This window comes from Phoca vitulina, unplaced genomic scaffold, assembly GCF_004348235.1.
Source record: "Phoca vitulina isolate PV1807 unplaced genomic scaffold, GSC_HSeal_1.0 scaffold26, whole genome shotgun sequence".
NCBI lineage: Eukaryota > Metazoa > Chordata > Mammalia > Carnivora > Phocidae > Phoca > Phoca vitulina.
This window is the reverse complement of record NW_022589729.1, coordinates 901,801-917,671: the sequence shown is the minus strand read 5'-3', so window position 1 is coordinate 917,671 and position 15,871 is coordinate 901,801. Positions and strand designations below refer to the sequence as shown.

The 15,871-nt window shown below is 39.8% G+C and overlaps 2 protein-coding genes across 2 annotated transcripts in view; both read right to left on the bottom strand.

Annotated features, from left to right (window-relative positions):
- The window catches only part of DDR2 (discoidin domain receptor tyrosine kinase 2), a 189,050-nt gene extending 173,335 nt beyond the window's left edge, over positions 1 to 15,715 (bottom strand). The window contains exon 1 of the mRNA XM_032422046.1: positions 15,673 to 15,715. The gene's annotated coding sequence lies outside the window, so the exon portion shown is untranslated. The remainder of the gene's footprint in view (positions 1 to 15,672) is intronic.
- The window catches only part of UAP1 (UDP-N-acetylglucosamine pyrophosphorylase 1), a 39,734-nt gene continuing 35,544 nt past the window's right edge, over positions 11,682 to 15,871 (bottom strand). Inside the window, exon 12 of the mRNA XM_032422050.1 lies at positions 11,682 to 15,794. The gene's annotated coding sequence lies outside the window, so the exon portion shown is untranslated. The remainder of the gene's footprint in view (positions 15,795 to 15,871) is intronic.

Here is a 15,871-nt window from a genome sequence, read left to right as displayed (position 1 = left end):
GAAAACATCTAACTAAAAGGTGGTCCAGGAAGACAGAGCAAGGAATTCAAGAGGAGGTGGGTGGTAATTAAGCTCCACCTCCTGGAGGAGGGAGTATCTACATATTTTACTTGAAATTCTTCTCCAAGAAAGATTGTCTCTTCTCCCCATTTTTTAATTTACTTACTTATATACTTATTTACTCATTTATTTATATCAGTATGAACTCATGTATCGCTATTTTGCATTTGAGGTTATAATACAATACTGCAAAAAAAAAAAAAAAAAAACAATACTGCAGTATTTAGGTACTCAGATTATTCCAAGTTGACTCTTGTGTTCCTTTGATATGCCACCTCCTTTTGGTTGTTTGTGCACTTCCTTACTTTCTGGTACCACAAGATGCTCCAGGCTCATTTGTGTTTTCCTTGCCCCAGCCACAGCACCAGCTGATTCTCCAAGGAACCCCAGGGAATGGTATTTGGAAACCAAGATCTGGGTACTGGGTGTGCTTATTGCTACTGGGTCTACTGTACTTTTATAAGTTTAATGTATCTGCATTTTTGCTTTCTTTATAGCTTTAAAAAGACTCTAATCTTTGTCTCAATTCTAGGGCCACTCAAGATCTTACAGCAACCCCAATCTCTTCGCAGTTGCTACTGAAAAGGTATTTTTTAAAACCTTTCCATTTTCCCATGAGTATAAATATTAACTTTTCTTCTCAAACATTATGACTAGCATGCTACCCCTTAATATTTCTCTACAAAGTAATTTTGTTTGTACTTAAAATTTTTTTTTCTTAGAAAGGTGGCATATGACATTCTTCATATATAATTCACTCCTAATTCCTCTCTGAGTCAAACTGCCCTCACTCACTCATCTGGTTTCTCTGAAAAGATGCTCCTTTTCCTTCTAAACTACTAAGAGGCAGCAAACAAAAAGGTTTTATTTTGTCTTGTTGTGTTTTCAATAAAGATTTCTTTACAGACTCCCCATGCCCACCAACCCACACACAAATCTCTTATTATTTCTGAAAATGCATAATTAAGAATTCTTTCTTTGACTTAAAGTTCCATCTACTGCTAAAATATAACACAATGCTTCCTAATTAAATGTGGTGGATTGACCACATGGGGAAGGAAGCAGAGTGAACAAGAATTTCAACAAACTTTAGCAAGTTAAATTAGATTGAGGATTGTTAACTCATTTAATAGAGCAAAAGTTTCATTAAAACTAAAGTGCCTGCACAGGGAGAGATGGATGAGAAGTGAGCCACATTGTCCCCATGGGGCCCTTAAGAAGTAGGACTGACAAGCCCCACAGAGCCAAGCAGGCAGGGACGAGACAAAGGGCTCCTCCACAACACAAAAACCCTCAAGATAAATTTTGTTGTTGTGGAAGAAAGCTGAAGAGTGACGCTATACATAAAATCAGAACTGGATGTTATGTTTTAAAAAGAAACATAATTGGTTAAGGAAGAGTTCCTACAAATGTGATAGACAAGATAAAAAAAAAAAAAAACTTTAGGAAAAGTGGGTTATAAATGAAATATAAGGAAATCCTCCAGCAAAGAGAACAAAAAGAAAAAGAAATTGGGAAACATGAGAAATTAGAGGATAAGGGACACCTGGGTGGCTCAGTGGGTTAAACAGCTGCCTTCGGTTCAGGTTATGATCCCAGGGTTCTGGGATGGAGTCTGGCATCGGGCTCCCTGCTCAGAGGAGAGCCTGCTTCTCCCTCTGCCTGCTACTCCCCCTGCTTGTGCCCTCTCTCTCTCTGAAAAAAAAAATAATAATAATCTTTAAAAAAAAGATATTAGAGGATAAATTCTGCAGGCCCAATATCTCACCAGAGTTTAAAAAAAAAAAGAGGAAGAAGAATGAAGGGGAAGAATTTATCAAATAAATAATATAAAAGATTTCCCAGAGTTGAAAGACATGAATCCCAAGTTTGAAAGCATCCCCCAGAATCCAAAAAAGTTAATGAGAACTGTCTCATGCTAAGGAATTTTATCATGAAATCAGAACAATAGAGATAAAGAACCTCAAAGCTTATAGAGGGAAAACAATACACACAGAGATCCATCTTGCATCAGATTTCTCAACAGCTATACTGGAAGTTGGAAGACTATAAATCAATGCCTTCCAAATCTGCAGGAAAATCTTTTTCAACCTAGAAGATTGTACCCAACCAAACTATCTATCAAGTGTAGCAGTAAATAAAAATATTTTAAAGTATGCAAGGGCTCAACAAATTTATGTGTCCTGCACCCTTATTTCCAAAAGTACTGGAGTATGTTCTCCATAATTGCAAGGGAGTAAGCCAGCAAAGAAGACATGCAGAGGATCCAACATAGTAAAGCCATCTAAGACAAAACCTGAACAAAAGCCATGAAGCAGGCTTAGAGAACACCCAGTCCATGTGGGAGAACAGAGGGAGGTGGAAGGGATGTCTGATGTGTTTGAACATCTTGAAAACACAATTGCTTTGCACTTGACAGATCGTTTGGAGCATTTGCATAAAATAGCAGGAGGTAAATAGAAAGCTAAGCAAGTGGAAAAAAATGAGGAAATTAACTCTAAGTTAAACCAAAAAGTTGTATGTGAAAGAAATCATAATCATAGTACACTGTCTGAAGCAATTGTGGGGTGTATTTATATACCATAATACTGCAAATGCTAATATTGATTTGATGAACTATTGTGCTATAATCATACTGAGAGGTTATTAGAAGGGCAAAGGGAGACAGTAAGGGAAGGTATTAGAAAGCTAAGCCCTTAACCACTATACAGAAAGTTAACAATGCCTAAAACTGACAAATGAATAAATCAAAGACTATATATATAGAAATACATATATATGAAAATATGGAAATAAATACCAGAAGAAAAAGCTACAAGAATTTAAAGATTTTATTTATTTATTTGTCCGAGAGAGAGAGAATGAGAGAGCACAAGCAGGGGGAGTGGCAGAGTGAGAGGGAGAAGGCTCCCCACTGAACAAGGAGCCCAATGCGGAACTCGATCCCAGGACTCTGGGATCATGATCTGAGCCGAAGGCAGATGCTTAAAAAGCTACAAGAATAAGAATTTAAAGTGGTTACTTCCAGGGGCGCCTGGGTGGCTCAGTCAGTTAAGCATCCAACTCTTGATTTTGGCTCAGGTCATGATCTCAGGGTCGTGAGATGGAGCCCCATGACAGGCTCTGCTCTGAGCGTGGAGCCCGTCTGGGATTCTCTCTCCCTCTCTCCGTCTGTACCACCACCCCCACCCCAGCGTGCACGAGCACATTCTCTCTCTCTCTCAGATAAATAAATAAAAATGAAGTGGTTACTTCTAGGGAACAGGACTGGGAGGAGGCTGAGTATAGGTGGGGCAGAGGATTGGTATTTTTTAAATAATCCTTTGGGTATCATTTAATTTTCTAAACACATCAAGAAAGGTAAACATGAAATCTGTCAAGTAACATTTTAGTATTAATGAATTTATCAGACACTGTTTTCAAAAAGGCTTTTGTTGGCATGAAATCTGAAGAGAATAAAGAAAGTTTCACTAATTTCTATAATCCATACTGTTGGCGCTATTTCTAGGACTTGGTCCTGGGCCCAGTCCTACCCTGCCCATCCTTATCTTACTCTATGGTCTCTACCATTTTATCCACACCTAGACCTTTAATTATCCTCAATAAATTAATGACCCCTGAATTCTAACTCCAGCTCAGACCTAGAATCTAGCCTGAACTTCGTCACTAACTAGCACTGTGACTTTGAGGCAGTCACCTCTCCTCTCTGGCCCTCGGCTGCCTCATCTGTAAAATGAAATGCTTGGACAAAGTGATTGCTTCGGCCTTCTGCACAGGGGAGGTGGTGACAACAGAGACACGTTTGTGTGGGCCAAGCTGGGGCAGGACCACTCCGGAAATGTTGATCTGGAGTGGGAAGTAGGCTCACGGAGCCTTCTAGCTGGCATTCTGGGATAAACATACATATTCCAACATTCTAGAACCTCCAGCTCCCAGTTTTGTCCGAATGCCTGAGCATTTGAAATTGCTGCCCTCTGCTGCACAGAAAGAACCCTACCAGGAAGGCTACAAAGGCCTCCAGCAACTAGGCAGCCAGGACAAGCCCCCCGGGGCGCAGCTGACTCACAGGAACTAGCTAGACTGCACTCAGAAACTAAGTGAGAAATCAAGCCATAAAAATCTGCTTAAGCAAATACATTTGGCTCCAGGGCTTCATCCTTACTGTCAAGTCTTGCTTACTCCAGCCCCCCTGACAGCAGGGCAAATTAAGGTAGGACCCTCGGGGGGGCCAACGGCTGCTGCCATGTTCCATAGGACTCCAGACAGCTCCAGAAACGAGTCCCCTGGAGTGCCATTGTATGGATACAAGGATGGAAGCGTGAGGCAAAAATAGCTTTTTCCTAGTAGAAGCTGGTCAAGTGAGTACTATGGGTCTTTCATTTGATCGCCATTTGGATACTATCATCTCTCTGAGAATAGACCACTAAGCAAAGCAGTTGGTCTTACAACTTGATTCTCTGCCGGGGCAGAGTTTTCAACTCCCACCTGCAACCCAAGGCACAAATTGTCGGTTATGTCTTTTTCTTTTCAATCCCCAGAATCGAGTTATCAAGATTCCCATCCCACTTCCCAACAGCTCAATAAATGGGATTGAACGGAATTTAGTGTCCTCGGGGCCCTTTTCTCTGCCGAGACTGACCAGTGCCAAATGCAGCCTGCCAAATGCACTGCGCCTCGGTATGTCTTTTACGAACAGTGGACAGATGTGTGCTGAGAATACAATACAGGGAGGGAGAAAGTATGAGAAAAAGTTTTCCCCTGAAACAATTATGCTTATCTAAATATAGTCCAATTCGACTGTTGATTAGTTATTCCCAGAACTGCTCTTTGGTATTCCCTGCAACTACACACACACACACACACACTTTCCTATAAATAAAGAGGAAATGTAGCGTAGGCTCAAGAACACAAACTGACTTGAGGCTGGTGTTGCATAACCTTGTCGTGATTCCCCTTATTTCACACTAACAAGCATGACCCTGGTGACAGGCATCTGGTCCTGATCATCATCTGGTCTCTCTCTTGTGGTGCTTATGACCCTTCCTCTTTGGGGCCTGCAGGCCAAACCAATCTCTTACCAAGTTGCCTTTCACTTGAATTGCTCATTGTGAAGTTCACTGAAAGCAACTGCTCTCCCTTGTTATTAGCTGTTTCCATTCCTCCTCCGTCTTGATAGCGTAAGACTTGCAGCACACAACTATTTCATTCCTTTTCTCATTCAAAAGCTATATTTGGTGGATACAGCATTTTTCAGAATGTTGTTGGGGTCAGGAGGAGGAGGGCCAGGAAGCAGAGCATAGTAAGTAAAAGCACGGATTTTAGAGTCAGACTGACTTGGGGTTTTAATCCCTACTTGTGCCATCTACTAAATTATGGAATCATAGGTAAGTTATTTAAACTTTCTCTTTGACCAATGGATTATTTTTAAATGTATTTTAAAACTTCAAAATACATGGGAGAGTAGAATACTTATTTTTCTTCTTGATGTATAACTTCGAAGAGTGAAATGAACAAATCTTAAGGGTTCAGCTTGAATTCTTACAAATATATGCCCATCTGTAACCACCACTTGTCAAAATATAGAGCATTTCCAGCACTCGGTAGGCTCTCTTATACTCTTAACTCAGTAGATATCCCTTCCGTAGATAATACTATTCTGATCTTTTTCATCAGACTCATTTTGCTAATTCTTGATCAATGTATATAAATGGAACAGTATAGTATGTACTCTTTTGTGTCTGACTTTCTTCCAGCATTATTCCTAGGCAATAGGCTTAATTTATGTGTAACTTTTTAAGAACCTGCTAAACTATTTTCCAACATGGCAGCACCATTTTATATTGGCTCCAGCAACATATAAGAGTTCCACATCCTTGCCAACTGTTGGTATGGTCAGTTCTTTTCATTCTAATAGACGTCATGGTACCCCATTATGGTTTTCATTTCCACTTGCCTAATAACTAATGATGCTCAGCACCTTTTCATGTGCTTATTTGCTATCAATAGATATATCTGCCTTAGTGTAGTAACTGTTCAAGTTTTTTGTCCATTTTTAAAATTAGGTTGTTTTTTCTTTTTTTAAAGATTTGTTTTATTTATTTGACAGAGAGAGACACAGCGAGAGACGGAACACAAGCAGGGGGAGTAGAAAAGGGAGAAGCAGGCTTCCCGCAGAGCAGAGCCCGATGCGGGGCTCGATCCTAGGACCCTGGGATCATGACCTGAGCCGAAGGCAGACGCTTAATGACTGAGCCACCAAGGCGCCCAGGTTTTTTTTTTATTATTGAGTTTTGAGAGTTCTTTATGTATTCTGGAAACAAGTTCTTTACCAGATGTGTGATTTGCAAACCTCTAACAATCTATGGTGTGTTTTCATTCTCTTAACAGTGCTTATCAAAGAACAGAAGTTCTTAGTTTTAATAAATTTTTATTTTTTTCTTCTGTGGATTATGCTTTTGGTGCTATAGTTAAGAAATTTTGGTCTAACCACAGATCACAAGATTTTCTTCTGTTTTCTTCTGGAAGTTTCATAGTTTTGGGTGTTACATTTAGGTCTATGATCCATTTTTGAGTTAATTTTTACACATAGGACAAAGAATAGATAAAAGTTCACCTTTTTACATATGGATATCTAATTGTTCCAGGATCATTTGTTAAAAAGACTGTTCTTTCTCCACTGAAATGCCTCAGCACTTTGTTGAAAATCAATTGACTGTATATGAGGTCTACTTCTAGACTCTATTCTGTCCTATTGACTATTTGTCTACCTTGTCATCATTACCATACTATCTTGATTACTGTAGCTTTACAATAAGTCTTAGAGTCAGTCATAAGTTCTCCACCTTTGTCCTTCCTCTTCAAAGTTGTTGAGGCTAGGGGTGTCTGGGTGGCTCAGTTGTTAAGCGTCTGCCTTCGGCTCAGGTCATGATCCCAAGGTCCTGCGGTCGAGCCCCACATTGGACTCCCAGCTTCATAGGAAGCCTGCTTCTCCCTCTCCCACTCCCCCTGCTTGTGTTCCTGCTCTTGCTATCTTTAATAAATTTTTTAAAAATCTTTAAAAAAAAAAGTGGTTGAGGCTTTACATTTCCATATACACTTTAGAATCTTGTTAATTTCTGCAAAAAAAAAAAAAAAGGGCTGATGGCATAGACAGTAATTGGGATTAAGTTGAATCTATGAATCAGTTTGGGGAGAATTTACATCTTAACAACACTGAATCTTCTGACTTGTTTCTGTAATTTCACTCAGCAATGTTTGTAGTTCTTAGTATACAGGTCCTTCACATAGTGGTCAGATATATCCATAAATATGTCATGTATTCTGACATTATACATAATTATTTTTTAATTTCAATGTCTGTTGCTAGGATATGGAAATACAATTAGTTATTGTATATTTATATTGTATCCTACAACCTTGCTAAACCAACTTAGTTTTAATAACTTTTGTGTACATCCCATAGAATTTTCTATGCAGATCATGTCATCTGCAAATAAAGATAGGTTTACTTCTTCCTTTCCAATCTGTATGCCTTGTATATCTTTTTCTTGCCTTATTGCACTGGCTAAAACTTCCATGCAACATTGAATACAAGTAGCAAGGACAAACATACTGTCCTGTTCCTGATTTCGGGGGTAAAGTATAGTCTTTCGCCATTAAGTGTGATATTAAGCTGTAGGTTCTACAAACATGATATTTGTTTATAACATTTATCCCTCTATCCCTAGTACAGTGAACTTTTGATCAAGAAAGAATGTTGGATTTTGTGAAATGCATTTTCTGAATCTGTAATTTGTCTTTTTTAGTCTATTAGTATGATGAATTACGTTAACTGATTTTCAAATGTTAAGCCAACCATGCATTTCTAGGATAAACTCCACTTTATTATAAAACATCATTCATTTTATAGATCACTAGATTTGATTTACTAAAACTTTTTAAAGAATTTCACATCTCTTTGTGGTAGACAGCCTCTATGATGATCAGCCTAATGATCTCTGCCTCCCTTGAGTTAACCAATACAATATTGTAGAAGAGTTGCTATGTCACTTCTGACAAATTAGCTTATAAAAAACACCATGGCTTCCACCTTGCTTGCTCTCTCTCTTGCTTGGATCACTCATGTTGAGAAAAGCCAGCTTCCATGTCATGAGCTGCCCTATGCAGAGGCCTACATGGTGAATACACTAAGGCCTTTGCCAATAGCCATATGAGTGAGATTAGCATCAGATTCTCTAGCCCTAGTCAAACCTACAGATGATTGCCATCTTGGCTATCTGATTGCAACCTCGGGAGAACCTGAGCCAGAACCATCCAGCTAAGCCATTCCATGGATTACTAATCCCTAGAAACTGTAAGAAAATAAATGTGTAGTATGCAGCAATAAAAAAATAATAATACAGGCACCATTAAATTACACAGAAACAGTTTAATCCTTTCAGGCCTTGCTTTTAAGCTTTGTTAGGTTGGACAGGAACTGCATTTAGTCTAGGCAGGTCCCTTCTTTGTACTCTACCCAACACCCTGTGAATTACAAGGTTTTCCACTCCAGACACTGTTCAATCTTTTCAGACAGTTCTTTCCTCAGCCTCAAGTGTTTTGTTCTTCACCATTTATTTTTATATTGAAGTACAGTTGACATACAATATCCCATTTTTAGGTGCACAATTTAGTGATTCAACAATTCAGACAGAAAAAGACAAATGTTACATGATTTCACTTATATGTGGAAACAAATAGCTTCTTTACACACGTGTATGCAGATCATACTCAACTGAATATTCAAAGGGGTGCTTTTGCAGACCTCTAGCCTTTTCTTCACGCACCTCTCTCTTCTCTAGTATGCTACCCTATGAGCTCTAGCCACCTTGGCTTCCCCGAGCTCCATCCTCTCAACTCAGGGAGATGGCCAGGTATTTCCTTTCCTCCATGCTGTGGTATGGCCTGAAAATTCTCTACAGGCAGCAACTTGGGACAACCATAGAGCTTACTTCACTTGTGCCATCTTCCAGGAATCACAGACCTTCATTGCCTGATGTCCAATGTCTTCAGTACCATTGTTTCATTTATTTTATCTGGTTTATCAGTTGTTTCAGATGGGAGGGGCAAATCTAGTCTCTGTTTATTCTGTCTTCATTAGAAATGGAAGTTCCAATAAGTTTCCCTTAAGCTCCGGAGAAAAAGAACCAAAAGGATGTGGGTATATAGAAATTTATTTTAAGGAATCAACTCCTGTAATTGTGAAGACTGGTTAAGTCCAAAATCTGCAGGTTAGTCCAGCAGGCTGGAGACCCAGGGAAGAGCCAATGTTGCAATTCAAGTTCAAAGGCCATCTGCTAACAGAAATCCTTCTTATCCAGAAGTCAGTCTTTGTTTTACTAAGGTCTTCAACTGATTAAACAAGGCCCACCTCCATAGTGAAGGCCAATCTGCTTTATTCAAAACCCAACAATTTAAATGTTAAACTTACCCAAAAGACCCCCACAGAAACATCCAGAATGTTTGGCCAACTATCTGGGCACCATGGTCCAACCAAGTTGACACACAAAATTAACCATCACAGTAATATTTTGAAAATAAATAATTACAGGGGTTCATGAGTGACTCAGTTGGTTAAGCATCTGCCTTTGGTTCAGGTCATGATCTCAGGGTCTTGGGATTGAGCCCCACATCAGGCTCCCTGCTCAGCAGGGAGTCTGCTTCTCCCTCTGTCCCTCCCCCCCCCCCCATAAAATCTTAAAAAACAAATACTTTGTTAGGAACCAAGATTTTCATCTTAAAAAGAGATATAAACATAAAATCAGAGAAGTATGTTATTTTTAAAAATTGGAATTAATCAGTATAAACTCATATATTTTTCTTTTTCAAAACAAACAAGATGTATTTTCTAGCTCAGTCCTCTAAAAAGGCCTAAAACCTCTAGCAATATTCCTAGTGCCCAGAGTATAGCATCTAAATACCATACCCTATTATAAGGAACCAAAGTTTTTTGGAGAAATGGCTTCCTTTGTCAAGTTGGACTCCTTTCCAGTGCTGGGCACCACTGAGTACCTCTCTCTGGAAAGGGCTTACAGTCTCATTTGAAGTTTGTAGGAATTATCCACATTCAACTTGCACTAGGTTGAGTCACAGACTCTGGGAACATGGAGAGAAGAGTGTGGGTACCATGGTTCCTAGAAACTGACTCCTGGCACATCCCCTGACTACAGTCATTATTTATACTCTCATCTCAAAGAGGACTGGATCTTTCTAGAATGTGGTCTCAGCCCTGTGGTCCAAGAGTGCAGACTTAATTACACAAATTTGGATTTATAAATCTAAATTTTCATTGCAAGGATTTCCCCTAAAGTCAAAAAAGTAAATGTGTCACAATAAATGAGTTAATATATTTTATAAAGTATCTAAACTGGTATTCAAAAAAAAAAAATCTGTCTAAGGTAGGTCTGGAAATGTTCAAGTTGATCCTGAGACATCTCACCACACCAGAAGGCAAAGAAGCTACAAGGAATACTAGAGTTATGTCAGGACACAGGAGCCAAATCGGAGGGGTTCACTGGCCAAAACTAATAATGTCTGTAATGGATGGAAACACATCAAACATATTTTTAAAAATCACTGAGTTCATAATAATATTCAGGATTAGGCAGGACTTCACTGGCCACCTTTGAAGAGTGCTGGGGCAGAGCGCTTTATTCTGGAAACTGGTAAAAGGAAACATTCAAGCATTTATCCTGCTTCTGCCATATTAGGTAATCAAACAACTGATGGAAGTGTTTCTTTATAAATAATTCTTGCTAATAAATACAAAAGAAGTGATAGGAAAATCTCATTCTTCAGCCCCTAATGAAATAATGGATCTTGGAACCAGGCTCAGTAGTTGCTAAAACATTAGATGAAAGGTAGGTGGGGACTTTATGATGGCTGGATCAGGCCTACGTTAAGAACGCCAATCAGAGTGCCTGGGTGGCTCAGTCAGTTAAGCATCTGCCTTCGGCTCGGGTCATGATCTCAGGGTCCTGGGTTCGAGCCCCCTGTAGGGCTCCCCGCTGAGCAGGGAGCCTGCTTCTCCCTCGAGGCTCCCCCTGCTCGTGCTCTCTTTCAGATAAATAAAAACTTAAAAAACAAAACACCAACCAATCTTCATGTCACAAAGACACTTACGTGCCTTCCAGTCAGATTCAATAGAAAATACACAGAACCATCTATAAAGTGTTTTTATGGGGGGAAAAAAATGAACCTGAAACTGATCCTCAGATACAACTAGTTTTCATGAAATATGGAAGATAGAGGAAGCTGTTAACATGGAAATGAAATCCAAAATCTACAAAACAACACTGGAAGAATTACCAGTTTTTGCCAAAGAAATAAATACATATATTAAAAAAAAAAGGGAGGACCTGCACAAGTTAAGAAACATTTAAGAGATATAACAGTCAAGACAGTAAGTGGACTTTAAAACCTGATTCAAATGAACCAATATTAAAAAGAAATTTATGTCAACTCAGGGACATTTGAACACTTGCTGGATCTTATTTGATGACGTCTTAGTCCATTCAGGCTGCTGTAACAAAAACACCACAGACTGAGTGACTTCTAAACAGAACTTTATTTCTCCCGGTCCTGGAGGCTGGGAAGTCCAAGATCACGGCACTGGCAGATTTGGTGTCTGGTGAGTGTCCACTTCCTGGTTCACAGATGGATGGTCATCATCTCGTTGTGTCCTCAAATGGTGGAAGCAATAAGGGAGCTCCCTGGGGTCTCTTTTATAAGGACACTGATTCCATTTATGAGGACTCCACCTCCATGACCTCCCAAATACCCCACCTCCTAATATCCCATTAAGGGTTAGTGTTCAACATATGAATGCGGTGGAGGGTGGGGGGGATACAAACATTCAGTGCGTGGCAGATGATGTTAAAGAAGCATTAATTATTAAGGTTTTTAAGCTGTGTGTATATATATGCACAAACAAGGTTCTATCTTAGATGTATACTGCAGTATTACATCCAACACACAGAATTGATTATAAAATAATTCCATGGGGGCATTGAAGGTGAGAATTAAATGAAACAGGATTGGCCAATGTCAATTGTTAGAACTAACAGGTCATTATTCTATTCTCTACTACTGTGTATATTTTAAATTTTTAAGTAACAAAGTGAAAAAGAAGAGGTCTCTGGATTCAGACTTTGGGTTCAATTTCCAGCTCGGCTTCTTACTAGTTTATGGACTAGACAATAAAAGTTCACACTTCATAGGAAAGTAATAAGGATTAAATGAGATGATACAGATAAACCGCTTCGAGCAGGGCCTGCCACATGGTTAGGGCCCTCAGGTATGGGCCACAGTCACCTCTACTGGATACTCACTACGTTATGTTCATGGGATTTAATCTCTGTCAAATTTCAATCCTTTTAGAAGTATATAAATTAGGAGAAATTTTAAACTTTAAAAGGAAATCTATCAAGTCTCAGTTCAATCTCCTACACATCACCTATGTTACTCTAGATTTTGCTGTGTAAAATATGTACATTGTGAGTTCTACACATCATTGTGTAAAACAAAACAAAACTTTGCCCACTAGAAGAAAATGTGAGAAAGAACACTTCCTGAGAAGTAGAATCACTGAGATAGAAATGAGAGCGCATGTGGAAACAGTGAGTCATGAGACTGTAATAATAGACTTTCTGTTCTTACATTGTCCTTCTAACTTGGTTCAGAACTTTTAAAACACTGTCTATGTAAACATATTTGGTGTCACCACTGACTCACTGAGCTTCTGGCAAGCCTCTTAGGCCTCTCATCTTTAAGAGCGTGTAACGTAATCCTGAATTCATATATTCCGCCAGAGAACTCCTGTTAAGCCTCCTGCAGAAAGGCTTTCTCTCAAAGCGCATTACCTTGAATTCACACAGTATATTTGCTTTGTACGTCCCTCCAAATTAAGACATTATCGTAAGTCACAACTGAGGACACTCCAAGTAAGAGCCAAGGTCAGAGATAACAGCATATAAGACCGAGTTGCCTCCCACTCCAATGGTGCCCTGTCCACATTCCATTATCTGAAGGTACACCTGTATTCCCCTCCCCCCCACCTCACCACAGCCAATTTTACCCCCAAGTTCTCTTGCAGCTGCACCTAACTGGCTAATGTGACTACCCTTGGTTTATTTATACTTTGAGCCTTTACAAAAGATACAACTTTTTATCATAAAATTCCAAAGAATGCATCATCCAAAGATTTATGAAATTCAGAAGAAAAACCCACCCGTCATGCCATCACCTTACCACAATATTTTCCTTTTTATTTCTCATTCAGCCTGAAACTCCTATTTTTAAACCAAATTATTCAGTCACTTTCTCTTTTCCCCTACACCACCCTCACTCTAGCTTTAGGAAATGCTATGAATCGGAAGGGATACAATTTAGAAAGAGCCCAATTAGGGTGGTTCTTTCCGCAGTCCGAGGTCTTTGCAAAATGGAATCATCCCCAGAATACGTGTTCCTGGGCCCCAGCTTCCTTTCCTGTTTGTGCTATTCTTCTCAAGTGAAATGTTCTTCACTCTTCGCCTCCCTTGTCTGATTTTTCAAAGCCAGAACACATCCAAACTCCTTTTCCCCTCGTCCTTGACTGCTGATTTCTAAATCAAGTCGTGATTCTCACTCCTAGCTGCACTCTGGAATCATCTAGTGCTTTTTATAAAATTAGCTACTCAGGCTCTCACCAGACTGAGAATCACCACCTCTACAACTAGAGTGTTTGTTTGTCTTAATCTCTCCAAGTGATTCAGAGAATCCAAAGTGTTTAGAAACCATTGTCCTAGCAATTCCAACAGTCCTGGTCAGGTCTTGCTAGCGCCCTCTTCACTCTTACTACCATCAGTACCATTCCCTCGGTATTTCAGAGTAAAGCTCACATAAGACATACCTATTTGGTTTCCAGCTTACCCTACTCCTGGCTTCACGAACACTGGCCTCTCTGTTTTCCCCTGGTGTGTGTTCTCTTTTTTGTAACATTCCTGATCTTTTGGTTGGCCTACTTAGAGCAGTGGTTCCCAAACTTTGGTGTACATCAGAATCACCTGGAGGGTTCATGTGAACACAAGTTTCTAGGCCTCACCTACAAATGTGTGATGCAGGGATTCTGCAAATGTGCGTTTTTAACAAGTTTCCAGGTGACACTGATGTACCCAGTCAGGGGAACACACTCAGAAAATCACTGTTACAGGTCTGTTCACTAACCCTACAACTTGGGCATCACCTGGCAACTTTGATGCAGCTAAGTAACCCCTTCTGCCCACAATAACCAAACTCCCTTTAATAATCCGTATCTGAATCACAATATGCATTTGATTTTAAGGCAACTAAATCCAATAGATCAGAGTTAAATTATTTGAGAGCTTACTATGAGCAAAACATGGTTCTGATTAGTAAAAACCTCACTGGTTTTTCATAATACATGTTAGAATTATTAAGGTACCTTTTTCTGTTAGAACATAAACTTCTGACCCTAATTTGAGAAAGGCATAGTAGCTCTACTCTCAAAATGACAGGGTTCTTTGTTGAGAAGTTCTGCTTTACCAAACTCCAGTTCATAATGATGACCTTTGTTTAACTTCCACTGAAGTTGATTCCTTACATTTTAGTACTAAATTATCTTTGCCTTGTTTAAGTGGGTTCGTTTTATCCCCTGAACCAGAATGCAGGCTGTGGAAGGAGAGGGCTCTGTGTGCCCAGAGTGCTGGGCATGTGATCTGCACTCAGCCCTCATTGGCTGACTCACCCCATCACTTCCCAACATGCCTTTCCTAAACTGGGGCTCTCAAGAGGGCCACAAAGTGCAAAAGCATCAGTCTCGGCCAGTAGGAAAACAGACTTCCAAGCCAACAGAATGACTTGTGTTTTAGTCACTCTCTTGGATTATGCCTTTTTCCTTGCCTCATTTTACCTGGACAACTGAGATCTGACCGTACCATGACGAATTATCAAGAGGAAACACTGCAGATAGTAAGCTGGGGTTAGCAATGAGCCCACACTGTTGCCAATAACAGCCCAAATTTTGTGGGAGAGAAGGGCTAGAAATTGGAAAATAAAATTCTTTTTGTTCATCTTCCTGTAAATGTCCCTAGTAATTCCTTTATAGATGTCAAAACTGGATCAATTTCAAGAAGCAAGAGGGAAACTGAGGAACAAAAATCAAATATATGTTCATTTGTGACTATCAGTAAAGTTCCTGACACATTTGCAAGGGTGATTTCAACCAGACTCAAAGAGATTAACTCTTGTGTAAATTCTACCACACTGCTGCCAAATGATTCTAATTCATATTTTTATAACCATTTTACCCAATTCTGTATTTTCTGAATTAGAACGATTATTCAACAAGGACTCCTGAAGGTGCATCATGCTGCCACCTGGTAATTTCACAGCCCCGAGGCTACCAGACTCTCCACCCTCACTGGACCCAGTGTCCCTGGGCCGCCACTCTTCTCCAGCAAAGCCACGACCCCCATCCCATGCCGCCCGCCATCCCTTCCTGGTTTGGTGCAAGCTTAAAGATGGGGAGAGGGGAAACCGCAGATGAAGGTCCAGAAAAAATGAAATGAAGCGTACCGTTCAGGTGCTACCACCCTGTGGTTCTGTCCTCACGATCCATGTGGAGCTTGTTCTGATGGAGAACCCAAACCTCACAAGTCTTTTTGAGAAATGGAATGGACAACAACAGCAAAACTGGGCTGTTATTGAAATAAAAAGAGAAAATATGCTAGACACACTACCTACACCTTAGGACAAAAAATAAATTTAGATACAA